This window comes from Rutilus rutilus, assembly GCF_951802725.1.
Source record: "Rutilus rutilus genome assembly, chromosome: 23".
Lineage (NCBI taxonomy): Eukaryota > Metazoa > Chordata > Actinopteri > Cypriniformes > Leuciscidae > Rutilus > Rutilus rutilus.
In genome coordinates this window covers 22,576,395-22,597,975 of record NC_140233.1, presented here as the reverse complement: position 1 = coordinate 22,597,975, position 21,581 = coordinate 22,576,395, and the positions used below count along the sequence as shown (strand labels likewise).

At 37.5% G+C, this 21,581-nt stretch overlaps 1 long non-coding RNA gene across 1 annotated transcript; it reads left to right on the top strand.

Annotated features, from left to right (window-relative positions):
* Positions 1–18,762: 18,762 nt before the first annotated feature.
* On the top strand, positions 18,763–19,975 carry LOC311282628. Its single transcript, XR_014625967.1, has 3 exons — positions 18,763–18,884; positions 19,613–19,736; positions 19,894–19,975. It is a non-coding gene; the product is annotated as an uncharacterized lncRNA (long non-coding RNA).
* The last annotated feature ends 1,606 nt before the right edge of the window (positions 19,976–21,581 follow it).

Genomic DNA, 21,581 nt, shown 5'->3' with positions numbered 1-21,581 from the left:
AAACATGTGTGCAGTAGTTGCGTGGGCCTGGTGACAACGGTCACATGTGGGATCCACTTCAGGATATATTTTTAACAGTCTAACTTTGGTCCAGTGGGTACGGTGGAGAATTTGAAACTGAATCAGAGCATGTCTGGCACAAAAAGATGAAGAGTGCACACTTTCCACTGTTCTTCTGACATGTTTTCTCCAATGTCCTCCTCCCACTGAGATTTAATAGTTGCAAGTGCTGGGCAAAGTGCAAATGGCATTATAAAGATATGAGATCATACCCTTCATAATATGGGTGGGCTTGAAAAAAAAGTCAATAGGAGAGCTCTAGGGAGATTGAGGGTGCATGTCTCGAACGAAGCTACGAACCTGCAAATACCTAAAAAAGTGGTGTGTACATTTTTCTGCTAGTTGCTGGAAAGATGCAAAGACATTATCTATATATAGATCGATGTTATAATGCCCAGTGCTGACCACTGTGAAAAAGTGCTGTCATCAATGATGGTGGGAAAGCAACATTTGCTGCTACAGGTGCGAAGATAGAATAGGTTTGTTATCCAAAGTGGTGTCTGAATTGCCTCCAGATTCTCAGCGTAGTTTTAACAATGACATTTTTAGTATAGGGAGACGAAGAGCATTTAATGGGGGCATGTCAGTGAAGTGGGCATGCATGAAGTAGCCTCCATATTAAACCACCCAGATCCTGATTTAACCAGTATTGCATGACTCTGAGATTTGAAGCCCAATAATAAAATTGTAAATTAGGTAGAGCCATTCCCCCAAGTAATTTGGGTCTAGGAAGGAATGTCTTAAGAATTGTGGGTATCTTTTTATTCCAGATAAATCCTAGGATCAGGGAATCAATTTTACAAAAAAAAAGTGTTCAGGCAGGAAAATGGGTATACACTGAAAATAACAGGAGAATTTGGGAAGAATATTCATTTTAACTGCTTCCCCTATCCTTGGCTGGAAGAATTAATTCAAAGACCAGCGCTCAAAATCTTTCTCCATCTGGAGTAACAAATTAGCAAAGTTAAATAAGTAAATCTATGGTGTGCAATCATAAATGGAAAATTATAGTCCCTAGCTGCAGAATTCAATGGAGAAATTTCACTCTTGCTCAGATTTAATTTGTAACCAGAAATTATTCCGAATGATTTCAAAATATTAAGAGCTGCCGGTATCGATCTAGCTAAATCAGAAATGATCATTTCGAGGAGATCATCCGCATACAAAGACACTTTTTGCTCTGTACCCATTCTTTTTATACCTTTTATAGTTGAATCAACCCTCAGTGCAATAGCAAGGGGTTCGATAGCGATGGCGAAGAGGAGTGGACTCAAGGGACATCCCTGACGAGTGGACCGCGGTGAAGGGAAAATAGTCAGAACGGGCATTGTTGGTTCTGACAGGCGCTTGGGGGGCGGAATATAATAATCTCACCCAAGAAATAAAGTTATCACCAAAACCAAATTTCTCTAGTGTGTAAAAGAGGTATTTCCACTCCACCCAGTCAAAAGCCTTCTCTACATCTTCTCTGCATTCTCTGTGACAGTAAATAAAGTCAGTCTGGTTAGCAATAAAAAGTGAAGCTGGTAATGCTGTTTGTGGAGTTGTTTAGTCATTGTTTAGTCAAATGTCTTTTATCTTCAGTTCAAGGCTGTGTCTGAATAAAGTTGTAGTTTGTGTTCTTATTACTCTTTCGAAAGATGATTGAAAGAATGTTTCAGGAACATCACACTAACCTTTCAATAACATTCTAGCAACATTCAGGAAACTGGACATTTTTATGTTCTTGGAATGTCACGTTTCAACAAGAACGTTTCAGGAACATTATACCTTTTAAAACACGTTCCTCTAACGTCAAGAAAGCTGGACATTTTTACTCTTTTACTTTCGTTTTCAACGTAATTCTCCTCAGGGAAAGGAAAAACAACACACAAAAAATCACATTTTCCACATTCTTTAATTTAAACACAAAAACCACAAAATAACTCATTGCATTGCATTGGGTGTCTCTGCCGACCTCTTGTGGACAAAAATAGTATAACATGCATTTATGACTATTGCCACTAGATGGAGCATATGAACATTTCTCACTCATGCTAATTTTTCATTCTTTCATTAAAAAAGAGGGAGAATTGATGCTAAATTTATTGATTAAAGATTAAAGTGCACACGAATTAAACAATAAGAATAATGATAAACATTGTAATATTCTGTTAAAAAAATATGATCAATTTTGAATTCATGGTGACTTTAAGTGAATGTCGTCACTTCCTCAGTTCCCGTCACTATGGTTACGGTAAACAGACACGGCAGAACAGCAGTGGGTGGAGCTGAACTAATGTTCATTCGCATCATTTATAATCTAACAAACAAACAAACAAACAAACAAACAAACAAACAAACAAACAAACAAACAAACAAACAAACAAACAAACAAACAAACAAACAGCCTCCACTTTCGTCTTGTTATGAAAGCGACGGAGGCAGGTGAGAAAACTGAATAATTTTTTTTATTTTCTCTCACTAAGTATAAATCATTCGAGCTATTAATCACGCGGTGTATATTGGGAAATAGTTTGATAAATTATATGTTTTTTTCCCCTGTTTTGCAGAGGAAGACATGAACGAGTCATCCAGTTAGAACTATGAAGAACTATTATAAGGTTATTATAACTATATAATAGTTATAAACTATTTTTTAACCTTTATAAAGGGCATTTTTCCCTAATTTTATTAAATGCATGCTCCATCTTTCATTTCAAATTCCTAAATTTGATCAATACATTAAATTAGAATAATAAGACACTAGGCTGTTACCAATCAAATAAAATAATTTACATTGAAAAATTACTGTATTAAATGAGATTATGGGAGTGTAAATATTTTTTGAATAAACAAATAAGGAATGTTGAAGAGAATGATACTTTGAAACTAAACCGCCAGTAGGAGGCGGCAGGCGACCGTGTTAATGAGCGAGTCATTGAGTCATTCATTCAAACGATTCATTCAATGGGCCATTGAATCTTTGAGTCAACCGATTCGTTCAAAACGCTGAATCATTCAGCGTTTGAAACATGGCTGAGTGTTCATGTGAGATGCGCGTGATCTGTGCTATCAATCGCCACTTACATTAAATGAAATAAAACCAGAATCATCCTCGCGTTTTCGGTGATTCCCTAGTAATTTTTTTTTTTTTTTTTTTTTTTTTTTTTTATGTTAAAAATTATTTTAATCATGGCATTTGTCCGGTTGGGCGAGTACACTTCTCTTTCACGTGTCCCTTCAAAAAAAAAAAAAAAAAAAAAAAAACCCGTGTGCAAGTTAATGTGGAGCCCTGATATGTTTTCCTTGACTGGTTTTCCCTCAGGAGAGTTACGTGGTTGAAAACGAAAGTAAAAAAGGGGGACGCGCGTTCATTGCGTTTTACAGTGATGACTTTATTAAACTCAGCACATTATAATGATTTATCTGTCATCCACCCTCGATTAATTAGAATGTTTTTTTTTATTACTTGGCCCGCCCGACCCGCGGGTTATGATGATCCGCAGCGCTATCGGCAAACTATACGGTTTGCATTGCACTGCTTTGGGTGTCTCTGCCGACCTCTTGTGGACAAAAATAGTATAACATGGCATTTCATGACTATTGCCACTAGATGGAGCAAATTAACATTTCTTACTCATGTTAATTTTTCATCTCTGTTTTTTGTGTTTATTTAAAATAAGACAAATCTGATATTATTTTAATCTTACATCTGTTATTTAACAGTTGAGATAGTTGTTTAATGCAGAAACACTCGCCGGGTTTAAACTAGCAAAACCGGTTTAAAGTGCACACGAATTAATTAGCATGTTGTCACAATGAGTTATAATGAATGTTACTATTAGGACTATATATTCTATTCTATACTTTTATCAATTCTATTGAGAAACCATGAGAAAAAGGTGAATAAAGACTGAAATTATTCATTATTATTATGTTTTGAACTATGCTGTATAGCTGTGTTTTGCAGTGTGTGTGTTGTCAAAATGTATTTTTAATTATTAAAATTGCCATTATTTTATATGAAAAAGTTTATTTTATTTTATTGACAAAATATTTTTTTTGGTCTTTTTGTATATATTTTTTATTAGATTAGATAACATTTTAATCTGTCATATGATCATGTGATAATGTACTCCACCTATGGGGCATGTTGTCTCATTTCACTTCATTCATTCAAGGTAAATCAAGAGAAAAGTATACGCTGTATTAATGAAAGTTCCGTGTATCTTTTGATCATTTCATTTCCTGTTTGGAATGGAATAACGAGAAATGAAAACCAGCTCGTTTATTCGTTTTTTAGTTTATTTTAAAAAACGAAAAATTAGATTTTTGGCTTGATTAATTTGCACACGTGGGTGGCGCTGAAACGCCCCTTTCATCTGATTGGTCGAAACGCTCCGCCTTCAGTAAGCGACCATAGACATAATAAATACATAGACGCCCTATTGGCCACTGGATCGTACGTCAACGGCGCCGCCATACTGCGGAGGGCAACTTTCCCATACCTCTCATAACGAGAATTGAGAAAAATGCCTATTTCGTGTGCTGCTTAGGGCTTTATAAATCGCCACACAATTGAAAACAGCTCTCAGGGAATTACCTTTCACAAGCAAAACTGAAAATTTGTTTCTGGTTGTATTTCATTTACTATTTTTATTTTCAGAGGAGAAAGGCCGCAAAATTTAAAAATACTACTGTTATTGTGTCACGAAATGTAGTTTTAAGAGTTTTTCAGTCGACAATGTAGTTGTTTAAAGAGATAACATGTTGCACTGCATTGCACAAACGATCTATCATCGTGCATTGAAGAATAACCTATAGGCTATTCACTTCTTGCATTGCATTGCACACCAGAACTAACTCAATCCCATGTGCATTAAAGAGATAACATGTTTGTTGTTTCATTGCATTGCACAAACAATCTAACGTTGTGCAATGAAGAATAACATAGGCTATGCAGTTCTTGCATTGCATTGCACACCAGAACTAATTAATTCCCATGATCATTAAAGAGATAACAGATGTGTTGTTGCAGTGCATTGCACAAACGATCTAACGTTATGCACTGAAGAATCACTTCTTGCATTGCATTGCATTGCACACCAGAACTAACTCATTCCCATGTTCATTAAAGAGATAACGCATGTGTTGTTGCAGTGCATTGCACAAACGATCTAACGCTATGCACTGAAGAATAACATTGGCTATGCACTTCTTGCATTGCATTGCATTGCACACCAGAACTAACTCATTCCCATGTTCAGTAAAGAGATAACATATGTGTTGCTGCATTGCATTGCACAAACGATCTAACGTTGTGCACTGAAGAATAACATAAAGCTTATGCACTTCTTGCATTGCACACTAGAACTAACTCCTTCCCATGTTCATTAAATAGATAACATGTTGCACTGCATTTCACAAACGATCTAACATCGTGCATTGAAGAATAACATATAGGCTATACACTTGCATTGCATTGCACAGCATAACTAACTCATTCCCATGTTCATTAAAGAGATAACATATGTGTTGTTGCAGTGCATTGCACAAACGATCTAACGCTATGCACTGAAGAATAACATTGGCTATGCACTTCTTGCATTGCATTGCATTGCGCACCAGAACTAACTCATTCCCATGTTCAGTAAAGAGATAACATATGTGTTGCTGCATTGCATTGCACAAACGATCTAACGTTGTGCGCTGAAGAATAACATAAAGCTTATGCACTTTTTGCATTGCATTGCACACTAGAACTAACTCCTTCCCATGTTCATTAAATAGATAACATGTTGCACTGCATTGCACAAACGATCTAACGTCGTGCATTGAAGAATAACATATAGGCTATTCACTTCTTGCATTGCATTGCACAGCAGAACTAACTCCATCCCATGTTCATTAAAGAGATAACATGCTGCACTGCATTGCACAAACGATCTATCGTCGTGCATTGAAGAATAACATATAGGCTATTCACTTCTTGTATTGCATTGCACACCAGAACAAACTCATTCCCATGTTCATTAAAGAGATAACATATGTTGTTGCAATGCATTGCACAAACGATCTTAAGTTGTGCACTGAAGAATAACATATAGGCATACACTTCTTGCATTGCATTGCATTGAACACCAAACTAACTCATTCCCATGTTCATTAAAGAGATAACATGTGTTGTTGCAATGCATTTAATTGCATTGCACAAACAATCTAACGTCGTGCATTGAAGAATAACACAGGCTATGCACTTCTTGCATTGCATTGCACACCAGAACTAACTCATTCCCATGTTCAGTAAAGAGATAACATATGTGTTGCTGCATTGCATTGCACAAACGATCTAACGTTGTGCACTGAAGAATAACATAAAGCTTATGCACTTTTTGCATTGCATTGCACGCTAGAACTAACTCCTTCCCATGTTCATTAAATAGATAACATGTTGCACTGCATTGCACAAACGATCTAACGTCGTGCATTGAAGAATAACATATAGGCTATTCACTTCTTGTATTGCATTGCACACCAGAACAAACTCATTCCCATGTTCATTAAAGAGATAACATATGTTATTGCAATGCATTGCACAAACGATCTAAAGTTGTGCACTGAAGAATAACATATAGGCATACACTTCTTGCATTGCATTGCATTGAACACCAAACTAACTCATTCCCATGTTCATTAAAGAGATAACATGTGTTGTTGCAATGCATTTAATTGCATTGCACAAACAATCTAACGTCGTGCATTGAAGAATAACACAGGCTATGCACTTCTTGCATTGCATTGCACACCAGAACTAACTCATTCCCATGTTCAGTAAAGAGATAACATATGTGTTGCTGCATTGCATTGCACAAACGATCTAACGTTGTGCACTGAAGAATAACATAAAGCTTATGCACTTTTTGCATTGCATTGCACACTAGAACTAACTCCTTCCCATGTTCATTAAATAGATAACATGTTGTTGCACAAACGATCTAACATCGTGCATTGAAGAATAACATATAGACTATACACTTGCATTGCATTGCACAGCAGAACTAACTCCATCCCATGTTCATTAAAGAGATAACATGTTTGTTGTTTCATTGCATTGCACAAACGATCTAACGTTGTGCAATGAAGAATAACATAGGCTATGCAGTTCTTGCATTGCATTACACACCAGAACTAATTAATTCCCATGATCATTAAAGAGATAACATATGTATTGTTGCAGTGCATTGCACAAACGTTCTAACGTTGTGCACTGAAGAATAACATACAGGTTATGCACTTGCATTGCATTGCACACCAGAATTATTTCATTCCAATGTTCATTAAAGAAATAACATATGTGTTGTTGCATTGCATTGGACAAACGATCTAACTTTGTGCATTGAAGAATAACAAAGGCTATGCACTTTTTGCATTGCATTGCACACTAGAACTAACTCCTTCCCATGTTCATTAAATAGATAACATGTTGCACTGCATTGCACAAACGATCTAACGTCGTGCATTGAAGAATAACATATAGGCTATTCACTTCTTGCATTGCATTGCACAGCAGAACTAACTCCATCCCATGTTCATTAAAGAGATAACATGCTGCACTGCATTGCACAAACGATCTATCGTCGTGCATTGAAGAATAACATATAGGCTATTCACTTCTTGTATTGCATTGCACACCAGAACAAACTCATTCCCATGTTCATTAAAGAGATAACATATGTTGTTGCAATGCATTGCACAAACGATCTTAAGTTGTGCACTGAAGAATAACATATAGGCATACACTTCTTGCATTGCATTGCATTGAACACCAAACTAACTCATTCCCATGTTCATTAAAGAGATAACATGTGTTGTTGCAATGCATTTAATTGCATTGCACAAACAATCTAACGTCGTGCATTGAAGAATAACACAGGCTATGCACTTCTTGCATTGCATTGCACACCAGAACTAACTCATTCCCATGTTCAGTAAAGAGATAACATATGTGTTGCTGCATTGCATTGCACAAACGATCTAACGTTGTGCACTGAAGAATAACATAAAGCTTATGCACTTTTTGCATTGCATTGCACGCTAGAACTAACTCCTTCCCATGTTCATTAAATAGATAACATGTTGCACTGCATTGCACAAACGATCTAACGTCGTGCATTGAAGAATAACATATAGGCTATTCACTTCTTGTATTGCATTGCACACCAGAACAAACTCATTCCCATGTTCATTAAAGAGATAACATATGTTATTGCAATGCATTGCACAAACGATCTAAAGTTGTGCACTGAAGAATAACATATAGGCATACACTTCTTGCATTGCATTGCATTGAACACCAAACTAACTCATTCCCATGTTCATTAAAGAGATAACATGTGTTGTTGCAATGCATTTAATTGCATTGCACAAACAATCTAACGTCGTGCATTGAAGAATAACACAGGCTATGCACTTCTTGCATTGCATTGCACACCAGAACTAACTCATTCCCATGTTCAGTAAAGAGATAACATATGTGTTGCTGCATTGCATTGCACAAACGATCTAACGTTGTGCACTGAAGAATAACATAAAGCTTATGCACTTTTTGCATTGCATTGCACACTAGAACTAACTCCTTCCCATGTTCATTAAATAGATAACATGTTGTTGCACAAACGATCTAACATCGTGCATTGAAGAATAACATATAGACTATACACTTGCATTGCATTGCACAGCAGAACTAACTCCATCCCATGTTCATTAAAGAGATAACATGTTTGTTGTTTCATTGCATTGCACAAACGATCTAACGTTGTGCAATGAAGAATAACATAGGCTATGCAGTTCTTGCATTGCATTACACACCAGAACTAATTAATTCCCATGATCATTAAAGAGATAGATGTGTTGTTGCAGTGTATTGCACAAACGATCTAACGCTATGCACTGAAGAATAACACTTCTTGCATTGCATTGCATTGCACACCAGAACTAACTCATTCCCATGTTCATTAAAGAGATAACATATGTGTTGTTGCAGTGCATTGCACAAACGATCTAACGCTATGCACTGAAGAATAACATTGGCTATGCACTTCTTGCATTGCATTGCATTGCACACTAGAACTAACTCATTCCCATGTTCAGTAAAGAGATAACATATGTGTTGCTGCATTGCATTGCACAAACGATCTAACGTTGTGCACTGAAGAATAACATAAAGCTTATGCACTTTTTGCATTGCATTGCATTGCACACTAGAATTAACTCCTTCCCATGTTCATTAAATAGATAACATGTTTCACTGCATTGCACAAACGATCTAACATCGTGCATTTAAGAATAACATATAGGCTATACACTTGCATTGCATTGCACAGCAGAACTAACTCATTCCCATGTTCATTAAAGAGATAACATATGTGTTGTTGCAGTGCATTGCACAAACGATCTAACGCTATGCACTGAAGAATAACATTGGCTATGCACTTCTTGCATTGCATTGCATTGCGCACCAGAACTAACTCATTCCCATGTTCAGTAAAGAGATAATATATGTGTTGCTGCATTGCATTGCACAAACGATCTAACGTTGTGCACTGAAGAATAACATAAAGCTTATGCACTTTTTGCATTGCATTGCACACTAGAACTAACTCCTTCCCATGTTAATTAAATAGATAACATGTTGCACTGCATTGCACAAACGATCTAACGTCGTGCATTGAAGAATAACATATATGCTATACACTTCTTGCATTGCATTGCACAGCAGAACTAACTCCATCCCATGTTCATTAAAGAGATAACATGTTGCACTGCATTGCACAAACGATCTATCGTCGTGCATTGAAGAATAACATATAGGCTATTCACTTCTTGCATTGCATTGCACACCAGAACTAATTCATTCTCATGTTCATTAAAGAGATAACAGATGTGTTGTTGCAGTGCATTGCACAAACGATCTAACGTTATGCACTGAAGAATAACACTTCTTGCATTGCATTGCATTGCATTGCACACCAGAACTAACTTATTCCCATGTCCATTAAAGAGATAAGATGTGTTGTTGCAATGCATTTAATTGCATTGCACAAACAAACTTTGTGCATTGAAGAATAACAAAGGCTATGCACTTCTTGCATTGCACACCAGAACTAATTCATTCCCATGTTCATTAAAGAGATAACATATGTTGTTGCAATGCAGTGCACAAACGATCTAAAGTTGTGCGCTGAAGAATAACCAAAGCTTATGCACTTTTTGCATTGCATTGCATTGCACACCAGAATTAACTCCTTCCCATGTGCATTAAAGAGATAACATGTTGCATTGTCTTGCACAAACGATCTAACGTTGTGCACTGAAGAATAACATATAGGTTATGCACTTTTCGCATTGCATCGCACACCACAAATAACTAATTCCCATGTTCATTAAAGAGATAACATATGTGTTTGTTGCATTGCATTGCATTGCACAAACGATCTAACGTTGCTCATTGAAAAATAACATATGCGATGCACTTTTTGCATCATTAAAGAGATAACATGGTGCATTGCATTGCATTGCTAGGTTATGCACTTTTCGCATTGCATTACACACCAGAACTAACTCAATCCCATGTTCATTAAAGAGATAACATGTGTTGTTGCAATGCATTGCACAAACGATCTAACGTTGTGCTTTGAATAATATTATATAAGCTATGCACTTCTTGCATTGCATTGCACAGACGATCTAACGTTGTGCAGTGAAGAATAACATAATAGGCTATGCACTTATTATTGCATTGCACACCATAACTATCTCAAACCCGTGTTCATTAAAGAGATAACATGTGTGTTGTTTCATTGTATTGCACAAACGATCTAACGTTGTGCATTGAAGAATAACATATAGGCTATGCACTTCTTGCATTGCATTGCACACCAGAACTAAATCATTCCAAAACTCATCGCGTTGTGCTTTCAGGAAATACAATTTGTGCTGTTGCATTGCATTTCACACACGATCAAACCTTGTGCATTGAGTAATAACATATAAGCTATGAGTGCATTGCAAACATACAGTAACTATCTCATTCTGATGTGCGTTGAAGAGATACCAGTTTTGGAGTTACATTCCACTGCATAAAATATCAAACTGATATTGTTAGATGTAATAATTCATCAACGATGAAACATCATCATTGCATCACTCATTTAATCTTTTCATTGCATGAAGTAGTTTATCTTCTTTTTGATAGGCTGAAAAAATTCCATATTTGACATACTGAAATTTATTCTGCCCAAGGAGTACTTGAAACTTGACCTTTCCATATATACTCGTTAACTCTTTCTGATGTTATGTCAGCCATACAGAAATCCATATTTGACCCAAGGAACATATTTCTGGCCAAAGAGTCCTCGATCTTGGGCTTTCTATATAGACTCCTTCTGATGCTTCATAAGCCATATAGATGTCCATATCTGACCTTTTGAACTTATTTCTGGTCAAAGTAAATTTTCAAATTTTCAAACTTTCAAACTATTTTCAATTAAAATTTTTCACTTTAAATTTTCAAACTAAATCAGCCTCACTAAAGTCCATATTTGACCCAAGGAATATATTTATGGCCAAAGAGTCCTCGGTCTTGGACTTTCTATACATACTCATAGACTCCTTCTAATGCTACATAAGCCATATAGATATCTATATCTGGCCTTTTGAACTTATTTCTGGTCAAAGGGTCCTCAAAAGTTTTTAAACGATATAAAGTTATAGACTCTTTCTGATGATAAATCAGCTATTCACAGTTCCCCCTTTGACCCAAGGAACATATTTCTGGCCAAAGAGTCCTCGATCTTGGGCTTACTATACATACTCATAGACTCCTTCTGATGCTTCATAAGCCATATAGATGTCCATATCTGACCTTTTGACCTTATTTCTGGTCAAAGTTTCCTCAAAATTTTTCTAACTTTATAAAGTCATCGACTCCTTCTGTTGTCAAATCAGCCTTAGAGAAGTCCACATTTGACCCAAGGAATATATGTATGGCCAAAGAGTCCTCGATCTTGGACTTTCTATACATACTCATAGACGCCTTCTAATAGCTCTTAAGCCATGTAGATATCCATATCTGACCTTTTGAATGCATTTCTGGTCAAAGTTTCCTCAAAAGTTTTTAAACTATATATAGTTATAGACCCTTTCTAATGAAAAAATCAGTTATTCAGAGGTCCCCTTTTGACCTACTGTACATAATTCAGGCCAAAGAGTCCTAAAAGATTAACCCTATACATTCAGATTGATATCTTCGGATGTTATATCCTCCTGACAAAAGTCCATATTTGACATACTGAATTTTTTTCTGGCCAAGGAGTACTTGAACCTTGACCTTTCCATATATATTCGTTAACTCTTTCTGATGTTACGTCAGTCATACAGAAATCCATATTTGACCCAAGGAACATATTTATGGCCAAAGAGTCCTCGATCTTGGGCTTTCTATACATTCTCATAGACTCCTTCTGATGCTTCCTAAGCCATATAGATGTCCATATCTGACCTTTTGAACTTATTTCTGGTCAAAGTGTCCTTAAAATTTTCAAACTATATAAAGTCATCGACTCCTTCTGATGTCAAATCATCCTTACAGAAGTCCATATTTGACCCAAGGAACATATTTATGGCCAAAGAGTCCTCGATCTTGGGCTTTATATACATTCTCATAGACTCCTTCTGATGCTTCATAAGCCATATAGATGTCCATATCTGACCTTTTGAACTTATTTCTGGTCAATGGGTCCTCAACATTTTTCAAACTATATAAAGTCATCGTCTCCTTTTGATGTCAAATCATCCTTACAGAAGTCCATATTTGACCCAAGGAACATATTTATGGCCAAAGAGTCCTCGGTCTTGGGCTTTCTATACATTCTCATAGACTCCTTCTGATGCTTCATAAGCCATATATATGTCCATATCTGACCTTTTGAACTTATTTCTGGTCAAAGGGTCCTCAAAAGTTTTAAACGATATAAAGTTATAAACTCTATCTGATCATAAATCAGCTATTCACAGGTCCCCCTTTGACCCAAGGGACATATTTCTGATGCTTCATAAGCCATATAAATGTCCATATCTGACCTTTTGAACTTATTTCTGGTCAAAGTTTCCTCAAAATTTTTCTGCCTTACAGAAGTCCACATTTGACCCAAGGAATATATGTATGGCCAAAGAGTCCTAAAAGATTAACCCTATACATTCAGACTGATATCTTCGGATGTTATATCCTCATGACAAAAGTCCATATTTGACATACTGAATTTATTTCTGGCCAAGGAGTACTTGAAACTTGACCTTTCCATATATACTCGTTAACTCTTTCTGATGTTACGTCAGTCAAACAGAAATCCATATTTGACCCAAGGAACATATTTATGGCCAAAGAGTCCTCGATCTTGGGCTTTCAATACATTCTCATAGACTCCTTCTGATGCTTCATAAGCCATATAGATGTCCATATCTGACCTTTTGAACTTATTTCTGGTCAAAGTGTCCTTAAAATTTTTCAAACTATATAAAGTCATCGACTCCTTCTGATGTCAAATCATCCTTACAGAAGTCCATATTTGACCCAAGGAACATATTTATGGCCAAAGAGTCCTCGGTCTTGGGCTTTCTGTACATTCTCATAGACTCCTTCCGACGCTTCATAGATGTCTACATCTGACCTATTGAACTTATTTCTGTTCAGATTTTCCTCAAAAGTTTTTAAACTATATAAAGTCATCGACTCCTTCTGATGTCAAATCAGCCTTACAGAAGTCCACATTTGACCCAAGGAATATATGTATGGCCAAAGAGTCCTCGATCTTGGACTTTCTATACATACTCATAGACTCCTTCTAATAGTTCTTAAGCTATGTAGATATCCATATCTGACCTTTTGAACTTATTTCTGGTCAAAGTTTCCTCAAAAGTTTTTAAACTATATATAGTTATAGACCCTTTCTACTGAAAAAATCAGTTCCCTTTCAAGGGAACTCCCGTTGCGTCGAGAATCACGCTATGGGGAACGCTTTGCGTGATGACGTCTTGAAGCACATGTAAAATCAGTCCAATGGTGTGGCGGAACGTCAGAGGCGGGTGACGTCACGTACCAGGAAGCTATAAAAGCCGGCCCGAAACAGAAAACGAAAGCTTTCTGAGTCTTCAGTTGCGCTCTGTGTTGAATCTGTCCGTTTATTTGGTGTTGTCTGTCTATTAGGGGTGTGACGAGATCTCGTGTTACGAGATCTCGCGAGATTAAAACGCGACGAGATTTCTCGTCGAGGTAAAACTTTGTCTCGTGAGTGAGGGTGAAATTAGTAGCCTATTGAAGATGTCCCTGCCACTTTTAAATCATTTGTGTGCCGGGCCAATCACACACACACACTCACTGTCCCTCGCTCACTCACTCGCGCGCGAACACACACACACACACACGCTCACTGGCGGGCGCACACACGCACACTCACTGTTGCTCGCACTCTCACTCACGCTCACACTCAACCCGTCGTGGAGGACCGTTAAAGTTAAACATGCTAGTCTTTCTGTCATGATGTCCTGGAGCATCGCAGACGCGTAGGTTGTCGCCCACTATGACACACTATTCGAAATGAAACGATCGAATCTTGCGTCCCGACGCCCGTTGTCCTTTACGAATCTCCACGAAACGGATCGTGCCAAAATCGCGCTAAAATAGTGTAATCTGAACCAGGCAGGTAATAAACATTTGACCTATCGCGCAAAGAACCTATTAAAGCACTAAGACATGGGAACAGTATAGCTAACATTCACATATCACAAGTCATATCGACATCGCAATATTAAACAATGTTATCGCACATCGCAGCTTTTCCTCATATCGTGCAGCCCTAGTTAGCTACTGCCCAAAGGTCTCAAATGCTGCCAGAAATCGTCGACATGCTTATATTCTTGAAAAAGAACATGACCAAAATCTTAGTCTGTTCTGTGTAGTTAATTTTATGTCTTTTTCATGCTTGAAAAAAAAAATGTTTCTGTTTGAACTTGTAGTTTTGAGAGAGCAGTACTTTGATTATGGATACACACTTACTGTTTGCATTTAAAGTGTTATTTCAGTTATTTATATTTATTTTATTTATACTGTTTTATTTTTCTTTATGTTCGATTTGTGGAAAGGAGTTAGATTTCTCATGTGAAATCGTACAGGGGAGAAGCCAGACAGTAGAGTTTATAGCAAAACATTTTGCAGTGTTTGCATGTCCTTTACTGCATAGAATTCATTAAAATAGAAGTAAAATAACATTCATTACAAGTTGATTTCAAAATGAACCTAAATTGTTTTGCATTTTGTGATTTTCAGTTGAATAAAAGACTATTTTCCATTCATATATTTCATCATTGAGGATTTCTTAAAAATTGTGTAAAAATCTCGTCTTGTCTCGTTCTCGTGAACCCAATCTCGTGTCTCGTCTCGTCTCGTGGAGTAAGCGTCTCGTCACACCCCTACTGTCTATATATCTATATATATATTATTCAGTATGGCGAGCAAGCAGCAGTATAGAGTGTGTCCATCCCTGCCCGCGTTATTTAACGGGAGGTGACACACACACTCTTTGTGTTGTTTGTTTGGGAGAGGAGCATGCCCAGTCAGCACTCGAGGGTGGTGACTGTGTGCATTGCTGTGCGCTTCCATTGCGTACGCTCCGATCCCGTTTGGCTCGGTTCAATCCCGACCACGTTCCCCAGGGCTCGGGTCCCGCCGCGGCTGAGGCTCGGCGGCGATCTCAGACCTGGGGTTCGCAAATTGATCTGTCAGTGGATGTTGAGACGGGCTCTGCCTTATCTCAGCCTCTTACTGACAGATCCAGTGCCTCTCATCAGGGTGTGGAAGCACGCGTGGCGGTTTCTTCCCCCCCGATGGAGGCACCAGTACTGCAACTTTCCAGCTCTGAGGAGTTGGATGTTGTGAGTATTGATGCTGAGTCTGAGGATTCGCCACCTCAGTCTCATGCGTTTGAAGAATTGCTTGATGTTATTACTAGAGCTGTTGACAGACTTTCAATTGAGTGGCCAGAGGATAGGCAGGACGTTCGTTCGAAAAGCAAGCTCGACGAACGCTTCCTGCCATCTCGTGCGCAGCCCCAGCGCAGGAGCCTGCTGTTTTTCCAACCTGGTCTCACAGGATTCCGTGAAATGTCCACGGGCCCTTAACTCAAAATCCGTGTAGCCATCACGGAATCGCCCCAAATTCCGTGATGCTGCCACGGATATTACTCCAATGCAAGTCAATCACACTGACCTTCCGTGGTCCACACACGGATACCCGTTTCAATGATGGAGTACAGATCTCACTCAATGGACGTGCTTTCTCATTTGGAAACGCAACATTTGAAGTATTTGTTTCTTTTCCAACATCAAATGCCATAATGACGTTAACCTGACTGTTATTGTAGCTATTGCATTGTCCTGTCATCATAAAATTTCGGTTTGTTTCAGTTAGCCTAATCAAAGTCCCGTGATGGCACCACGGACCTCAACAACCTGACCTCACTCATGGACGTTGTAATGTTGCTGGCTTGTTCAGGAACTTATAAGCTTTATGTCGACTGTGTTGCAATGGCATGTAATTAACTTGACATTTTGTCTCGTCCTGTCATCATAAAATCCAGTTTGATGGCGTTTTACACCTATTGCTCGCTTGGCTATAATCAGATCTAAAATCTGTGACAGGAGCGCGGAGTGAGTCTGTGGTGAGACCACGGATAACTCCAACGCGCAAGTCAATGACCCCCAATTTCCACCAGATGCGGAACGGCTGCGGAACGGCTCCGCTGCGTGACAGCTCCGTGTTCCGTCGTCCGTCAATACCCACCAGGTCCGTATTTGTTGCGGAACGGCTGCGGTCATGACTGACAGCTGAAGTCACAAGGACCCACGAGATCTCGCAAATTCACGTATGATCGCGCGATATAAGCGCTGAATTGCTGCGGAGCTCTCCGGCATCCGGCAAAAATAGAAGCTCTGCGTATCTGCTCCGGAGGGCTGCGGATCGCCGGAGTCGGAACGCAGCTGTACCGCATTCAGTGGAAATACACTCATTGACTTTAATGGAAACCTATTGACTCCGCCGCCGTGCCGGAGCCGTAACGCAGCCGGTGGAAATTGGGGGTCACACTCATCTTCCGTGGTCCACACACGGATACCCGTTTCAATGACAGAGAACAGATCTCACTCAACGGACGTGCTTTCTCATTTGGAAACACAACATTTTAAGTATTTATTTCTTTTCCAACACCAAATACCATAAAGACTTTAACCTCTCTGTTATTGTAGCTATTGCATTGTCCTGCCATCATAAAAATTCAGTCTGATTTTGTTAGCCTAACTGAAGTCCCGTGATGGCACCACGGACCTCAACAACCTGACCTCACTCACTGGATGTTGTAATGTTGCTCACTTGTTTAGACACTTGAAAGCTTTGTGTCGACTGTGTTGCAATTTTGTCTTGTCCTGTCATCATAAAATCCAGTCTGATGGCGTTTTACACCTATTGCTTGCTTGGCTATAGTCAGATCTAAAATCTGTGATAGGAGCACGGATTGAGTCTGTGGTGAGACCACGGATAATTCCAACGTTCGTGATATGGTCACGTAATTTAATCTATTGATTCGTGCCACGGACACGTTTATTTAGTTATTTTTCGTCTTTCGTGATCACAGCTCGATTATTTCTGCCTGTCGGCTGCAGCAGAGAAGCTGTTTAATCAACATTTATTCACGATATCTTATCTTATCGTGGTTCATGTATATATTTTTTTATGTTATTATTTCGGTCTCATTGCCAGGGAAGCTGGATTGCTTTGCTGTTTATTGATATTTTTAAAATGATATTTTATCAGTAGGAAATCGCGCTGAAGAAGTGTCGTTCCGAACACATCGCGATATTTGGCATCAGTTCACGTGTGTCAGCTGTTGGTAAGTAGCCTAGTAAATAAATACCTAAATACGCTGTCCTAATAATGTGTGATATAATGTATTTTCTATTTGTCGATATTAATCTGCCATTATATCTGCCATTTCCACGGAGACTTTGCTTCATTGCTTTCTAATTCAAAATAGGGTGATTAAACACTGCCTGTCACGTGACGTGCTATAGGCCTAGATATTCATATCAGATGAAAAATAGTACAATTAGTTCCAAAGTTGTATTTGTAGTAGAAGCACAGTAAAAACAACACTTACCATGCTTTTACCACAGTAATATTAGTTTTACTGTGATAAGTGTAGTAAAAAGACAGTAATCACAAAACTTACCATGTTTTTACCACACTATTGGTAGTTTTAATGTGATACTTATTGTAAATGCACAGTAACCACAACACTTACCATGCTTTTACCACAGTAACCCTAGTTTTACTGTGATAGGGTGTGGTAAAAGGACAGTAACCACAAAACTTACCATGCTTTAAACCTCAGTAACCTTAGTTTTACTGTGATTGGTGTAGTAAAGGACAGTAATCACAAAATTTACTATGCTTTTACCTCTGTATTGATAGTTTTAAAGTGATATTTGTTGTAAATGCATATTAACCACAACACTTGCCATGCTTTTAATGCTTTATAATGTAACATCCAATATTTGTAAGGTAAATCAGTACTTTTTCCTTTAAATAATCCTATATATTATACATAATGATATTTTCTTTTCTCTTTTTACAGCTGGAAAGACCAAAAGGGCCTTTCAGACTCAGTCAGCCCATTATTGTTTGAGGAGAAGTAAACGGAGGAGACGGAAAGCTGCAAAGGCAAATATTCACAATGGTATGTATGTGTTGGTTTTAACCCTAAATCAAACATTTTATCAAGCATTTGATGTTTCTTAAAACTTTTCTCACAAAACCCATAGCCCAATCAGTACAAACATAGTCTGAAAGTCTTAATAATTCACAAGATTTAACAAGTTGTCAAATTCGTATGATACTCGATTGTACGAGTATACAAATATGTATATTTGTATACTCGTACAATCCTGCAGCTTTTACTCCTAGTGCTGTCATTGGCTACTGCCTCAATTCCTGTACATATTTATCGCGATATTTGTAAATCAGTTGCGCCACTTCTTGGAAAGTTGTCGGATGTCCCACACACTGTCAGAAAGTTTATATTAATTGCAAATTGGTCCCCGTCTGTTCATGTTCCAGTGATACATGATGTCTCTCCACACCTCATAACCTACCTCTGTTTGCAAGAGTGCAAAAGCTTATCTGACTTGTCACATGACATCAGAATCTCGATTATTTTGTCATAATCAGATCAGTTAAACTGCTGATAACTGTCCCGTTTGCATGTAAATCATTTTCATATGATTATTGCTTGCTATTAAAGACATACTTTTATTCATAGAAATGCCCACATATCAGTGAACTTATAACATAAAAATGCTTTTAACATTTAATTACGCAACACTCTTTACAGAAAACATATCATACAGTTATAAACTGACTATTTGCAAGTAATGTATTAAAATGACCTTCCTTTCTGTTTTGCAGGATTACTTAGTCCTTTTTTTTTAAAGCTCTACCAATTTCAAACTCAACAGCTCTTTTAAGAGCCAACCATTACCAGAGCTACTAGTGACTCGCAGCGAATCTTGCCGTGATCAGCCCTTCCCAGGTGAAGTTTCTAGAATACTGCAATCAGTATTTACTCATCAAATGTTCTCTCCTGAATCATATGGTAAATTAACTTATTTAATACTGTCTTAATTTATGTTTCAGGAACAATAGTAATTGCACATAGAGTAAGTCGAGACTTTCTTGTTTTACAGCAGAGAAGGAAGACCAGTCCTTATATCAACGCAAGCTAATCGAATAAGTCCTTTGTTTCGGGTGAGGAAGGAACATCTGGTGCCCAACAAAGACAGAGAAGTGCGTGAGTCCATTGGTATGTCTTGTATTGAAACAATGCTGTAAAATGTAGTACATAATTTGATGTTGACAATTTTACATTGTACAGGTTTTCACTTGGTTTTTGATCATGTGAAGCTCTTGAAACAAATGACAGAAGAGTATGTTGTCTGGAAAGAAATCAAGCATCACTGGCAAAGGCTCAAAAGAGACCATGCCTTTCTTAAAAATCTTTTAAAATAGGTTGCTGTTGATATGGGTAAAACTGTTTTTGTTCAGTACTTAGCTTATATTATGTGCTCCAATATTATATTTTATATATATATATATATATATATATATATATATATATAATACTTCAATGTGTATATTATATAATGTACTGACTGCTGCTTTGTAAATTTATGTAAGGAACAGGCAACTCTGGCCCTTTGCATTCTACTTTTTGAGGTTAGTTAAGAGTTAACCTCCAACCCTAATCGAGCACATCTGAAAATTTTAACCAAAGTCTTCAGGTTTATTTCTAGACAATAGGCAGGAGGGTTTGAGGTCGGAGCTAAACCATCACTGCTTTAAATCATGCAGAACATAAGCTGACCTGACTATCCATTAAACAACTTCATTTGAATGGTTTCTGTTTTCTGTTTTACTTTCAGACCAGGACTGGAGAATGCCTGACAATGGGATGTTGAGACTTCTTCCTCTGGCTGAGAAAAAGCTACACCACATCAGTGATCACATCTTCTGTTCTTCAACTGAACAAACTGTTTAGAACACGAACACGATAGAGACATGTACAGGGAAGAACAAGAAACCAGTTTAGCTGTGATAATGAATCATTATTTCCCAACACAATATCAAATCTGTTTTCTGTAGGTGACTAAATATGATTCTCTGGCACTAATTTTATGGCTTCAGCAGCTGTGAATGGACTATTATGATGTTAATGTATTTTTGAAGACACATTTTTATTTATCTTGAATCTCATTTGTCTTTATGCTACTTTATTAACTTTATGCTTTGTCCTCCAATAAAGTGTTGTTTAATAAAGTATGGTGACTATTGTGTATTGAAAGTGGTGTTTGGTACAGTAAATAGACATTTTTATTTGAGAAAGTTTAATTTCTTATTTTTTTAGTTTAATTAATTAAAAAATAACTAGGCCTACATATAATTAATAACTTATAAATTACTACATATAATTAATGACCATGATTCTTTTACTTGGGACATAAAAAAATGTAGATCTGGTTAATGACATCTGGGACAACAATGCAACAAAAGTTGCACATACTTGCATGTATGCCAGTTTGCAGTGAAATAAAAGGAAGCTATGTGAATAACAAGAGGCTGCAGTGGCTATCTTGTTATAAATACTTAACGCTTAATTGAAGATGATCCATGTTGATCATTCTAGTACATCTACAACTGCTTTTCGAATGAAAGCATATATCACTGATGTCAGGCATATAAGCAGCAATCAGAGGGGGTGAAAAGGAAATGTTGGCACTGTTTTTTTGTTGTTTTACTGAATGGTGCATTATCCTTGTGTAATAGTAATAGTGTGTGTAGATCTGTGTAGATTGTACGGCCCAGCAATGGCCCCCAGAAG